Source organism: Belonocnema kinseyi, chromosome 5 (genome assembly GCF_010883055.1).
Source record: "Belonocnema kinseyi isolate 2016_QV_RU_SX_M_011 chromosome 5, B_treatae_v1, whole genome shotgun sequence".
Classification (NCBI taxonomy): domain Eukaryota; kingdom Metazoa; phylum Arthropoda; class Insecta; order Hymenoptera; family Cynipidae; genus Belonocnema; species Belonocnema kinseyi.
Window position 1 is genome coordinate 49,232,259 of NC_046661.1, and position 5,332 is coordinate 49,237,590.

Genomic DNA, 5,332 nt, shown 5'->3' on the forward strand with positions numbered 1-5,332 from the left:
CATTCGATAAGGAAAATTATTTACGTAGTCACTATGTTTTCTCAGATTATATGCACGAAACTTGCCATATAAAGAGCACGTGGACACAATATAAGCTACGGTCAATGATTTTAAGTTGAGGAAACCTTTTAATTCAGGAAAATATTATAAAATATCGAATTCTCGTTTTCTACCTTCTCTGTAGTATTTGACAGAAGTGCGAAAATCCATACGCTGTAAATACGAAAACAAAAATTAGCTCGGAGATCAGTAATGCTTGTTTTCCTCGTTAATGCAGAAATGCTGGTCCTCATATTTATGAAGAAATACAAGTTTATCTTATACTTCTTTTTGTTATATTAGATTATCCGATATAATAATATCCGATACCCTGCCAAGTAAAAAAATTATGAATCAGGTAAAACGATATTAATATATGTCTAAATTTAAAGAATTCAGTTCTTCGATTTTGTTTTTAGAAGTTATAATACTTTTTGTGAGCCAGTTTATGAATAACCGATATTGGTTATTTATGTAGTGATGAAACAATTGACCTTTACTCTATCGTATCACAGAAAAAATAGAAGATAAACTTTACAACGATTTCCGACGAGAGGATAAACTTTACACAAATATCGGTTAAACTTTCTTGTGTCTTTACATAACAAACACATATTTTTTGAAAGATGCGAAGTTGGCTAAACAAAACTTTATCGCTCTAAAAAATTTCCTGCAACAAATATTTTCTGTGTTAATCTGAAGAGTTGAAAATTTTAATATCTTGAATTATTGTTATTACGGTTTTACAAATAAGATTAATTTCTCTAAATCGATTTTTCAAACATGGGATGGTATTTAGTTGACAACAGTTTTTGCCAAAATTATAAATATTGATTTTTAAATCTCCAAAAGGATAGTGGCTAATTATCTCTTGTGTAGAGCATCTCTGGAATACAAGAATCTGAGGATACTGCAGAAGAGTCACCAGACTATATTAAAACCAGTTTTTAAAAATTCCGTAAGAGGTACAATTTACTTATGAAGAGCTATGATCTCCAGTTTCAGGAAGAGCTGTAAGCTAAAAAATTACTAATTGGGATAGCAGATAAGTCATAGATTCCCGACAGCTCTAAATGCCAACAGAAACTTGACACAGACGCGCCTAAACATTTTTAATCGTATCTCGCAAACCCCTACAGATTTATCTAGTTTCGTCAACTTAAATTAATTATAATATTTCTAAGATTGCATCATGTGGATTTTAAATTTGATATTCATTTTTCCTGGCCCAGGGTTACACAATTAAAGTAAGTCTTGAAGTGGATAAAAAAAGCTTCACAAATATTTCCTATTCATAAACTTCGAAATATTTATACAAAGGGTCCTTCAACGTTGAATTTTAAAGAACTTTCAAAACAGTTTAAAAAAAGGCTATAGCTTCATTTTCGACCACTGTGAAAGCCGTGTAGATAGTTCATCTTCGACGGAAGTGTACAGCTAGTGTCAGTTACGTATATTAAAAGAGTTTCTCTTATTGGCAGGGCACGCTCCTAAATACTGATATCAAAAGTCTTTTGATAGACTTTTCATATTAGTATTTGATTCATTCTATATGTAAAATTAAAAGAAAATGTAAGAATTTAGGGATAATCGCGGTAATGCTATAAAGATTTCTACTATGATAAGAGATGATATTTCTTTATGTATTATTATAAACTTGGGCGAGCAAAAATTAGTAATCACGTTTAGAAAAAGTCTTATTTACTGTATGAAAATGGTGAGTGTGAAAAAGTGATAATTGTCAATAGCAAGTTTTGTAAAGCTTTTAGTCAAAAGTCAGAATTTTAAGTAACATAAGTTGTAAGAAATGTAAGAAATTTTAGTATTCTTAAATAAGAATGTGTATTGAAATGAGTACCACTAGTGATATCTGCAATAGGGATTTGCGAGAATTGTAAAAGACTATACTAACAACGCCCGAAGGTTTCCGAGCTATTCCGTATATAGTCGAACTCGCGACAATCACTCCATCTGCCCGACTGTAGTGGGCTCATGACTTGGGATTCCCCGCCAAATCTCTTCAATCACGCGTGCGTTTGTAGTACAAAAATGTTCATAACTAGTGAAATTTAAATTAAAGTTACTATTTTTAATTTGGAAATTTTTATTTCAACTCTCAATAATTGAAAAATATAAAATAGAAGCTTTTGACACTTTTCAATTGAGTGAAATTAAACTGCAAAACCTAAACCTTCACACTTTGATAAATTGAATTGTACAAAGATCTCTGGTTAAAAAATATGAATCTACGCTATCGTTTTAAATTCTCTAAATTAACACTTATCCTCAACTTCAACTCGCATTAATACAAGTGTGGAGAAATGAAACATGTCCATCTCCCAACTCAATAAAATAAAAAAATAAACTTATTATAAAAAAAAGTTTCCTTGGAAAATATAGATTGAAATGAATTTAGATGAATTAAGATATATAAGTTAAGACTGATTCACATAGTCTTATTGATAAATCCATTTAGTCAGTTGGTTATAAAGAATAAAACATCTCATTTGTATTTTTAATCAAAAATAAATTACTATCTTTTAAATTCATTACAAAAAAAAATACATAAATAAATACAATCGACCCTAATGTCAATCAAAAATCGTCTTCACTGTCATGATAGTTGGGTCAATTAAAAAACGATATCTTCCAAGAAAACAGCAAAGATATCATCTAACTATATCCAAAAAAGAGTGTATCTTCCTATTTAAAAAAACTTGAGAAAAAAAACGAATTTCCTTCCTTCCAGTTCTATGACAACCAAAACAATAAAAAATCCCTCTTTTAAATTCTGAAAAAATCGAGAATCACCACTTCCTCTCCTCCGACTCAACAACAATATATATTTTTTAATTATCTTCTTCTAATTAAAAAAATGCAAAGGGAACATTCTTTCTTCAAACACAATAGAAATCTTAAAAATAAAAAAATGGCCTCTTCCAATTAAAGAAAAAACTGTATCACTTTCATCTCCATAAAAACTTGACAAACATAAGATGTACTGCCAATTTAACAGAATCGAACAGAATCGCTTCCTGAATATGTTTTACTGAAAATATAAATATGTTAATTATGCTTCGAATTTTAAGCAACTATTAAAAAAGTAAAAAGAAATTTATAACAAAAAAAGGAACCTTATTTTCCTCGTAGGCTCAAGTAGATTAGAGTTCATTATATTAAAGGCATTTTTTGTTAAGAGTTGGAATTTTTAGTGGTAATTATAACTTTCCTTAAAGCTTGTACCATTAGGGAATTTGTTGTCCTCCTATAAAGTTACTTTCATAAATTAAGTAACATTATTTAATTTTATATATAAAAATTTATTGTTCCTATACAGTTATATATTTATAAGGACTAAGAAAGAGATTATTCATAATTAACTCGCGTGATTGTTCCATTCATATAATAGTAATCTATAAAATATCCTTATTTTATCTTCTAAAATGGCTTGTTGTCTAAAAATTATTCCTTTTCGTGTAAAATGTCCACTGTATCTTGTCAGAATTAAAATAAAATTTAGTTATCTCTCAGGTCCATGATTTGCAAAAAATTGCTTATGTTATTTTAGTTTCCGCTGTTAATAGTTTTTTACATTAGAATAGAAAAAGGATAAAATGCATATGTACTTGAAGTAAAATTATAAGATAATAGTTGAAATAATAAAAAGAATTTTGTGCACAAATTGACTTGAGAGATGCCTAAATATTTTTTTTATGAATAATGACAATATTCAGGAGACATTTGGACATTAAGATGAAAAATTTGTAGGGCAGACATTTTAGAAAAAAGCTTTTTTTGCACTATGCATCATTTATTCCTATTTTTTACCACTTTTAATAAACTTAGTTAATTACAATTTAACCATTCACAAATGGACAACGAAAGTTTTTTTTAAGTTTTATTAATACTTTTTAAGGGATGTAGGGTCAGAATTGCATTAAAGAATGTGATATTTAATACTTGAGTGACTCATTATTAAGGAAAATTATACCTTGGGAAAATCTATAGATACCTGGCAACATCCTAGAATTGTCAGAGATTTTTTTTTACAGAATTTGAGTAGACGCCCTGAGATAATTCTAAGCATAATATTTTTTAATATTTGTATTGATATCTTTCAACCTATTAAATATATAAAGAATATACCGATTATTAGCATAAATTACCGTGATTCTTTCTCAAATGAACTAATAGTTACTTTTACATTTTATAAATTTATAAAACCTGAAACTCCAGAACGATAACTTTCGAAAGAGTTTATAGCTTGGCTTCGCCTTTGGTATAGGAGGACCCATTTTAGTGGTCGAAACGTTTGCCAATTAAAATCTTCTTAAAGAAATGCACTCTTTATAATTAAGTATACTCATAAGGCCCTAATGCCAATAGAAAAAGTGCTTCAAACAAACATGTGTTTTAAATTGAAGAGTTCCGACGGAATCTGTTTTTTCTCGTCGATTTTACTAGCTTATTGGTTCATCAGTGTTTATAAAGTGTATTTCAAACATTACGATAATTAAATCACTGTAAAATAAAGACTGTATTGTTAAAAATACTTATTTGTATTTTTTAATGCGCAGAAATCAAATTTCACAATATGCAAAGGTGATTTAATTTTTTGAACTTTTTTCCAGGCGAAATACGTAGAAATCGGGGTAGAGACACTACATATTTAAAAGTTCTGGACGAAAAACTTGTAATAACACTCTGGTCAATAAGTTAGTGCCTCTACAAACATATAATGCAAAGCGAGCGTTGCTGGAAATGACCGCTAATTGGTTTATTACTAAAAGACCTTACAGGTAGTTCCAACTTTTGAATGCTCGCTTTTCCTGAATAAACATCAAATTAAAGCCCTTTGTGTGGAGAAATCGTATATCAGTCAAGTAATAAACAGATTTAGGCGCACATTTCTAAAGAGTTTTACAAAACTCTAAACTCGGTGAAAAGTAAACCGTTTGTATTCCGGTACGTATGGGCTCACACAATAAAAGCAAAATGAAAATATTCTTGATATCGTGCGTATAATTGGCTCTAATTAATAAAGCGAGAGCTGCTTTGTATGTTTCTTCAACCGTTAGTTTCCAACCTATGTCTGCAAAAAATATTGTGTTAGACAAGTGTATTTAAGTCGATAACTCGTTTTAAAATCGCTGGCCAGAATTGCTGTACGAAATTTATTGAACGAATACTTAACACGGTGAGCTGGAAGCCACTTTTAGCTGGTCGGCCATGCCGAAAAAAACGGACTAGGTAGATTTGTTTGGAAGGCTTTCAAGAATCGAAAAAACCTTGC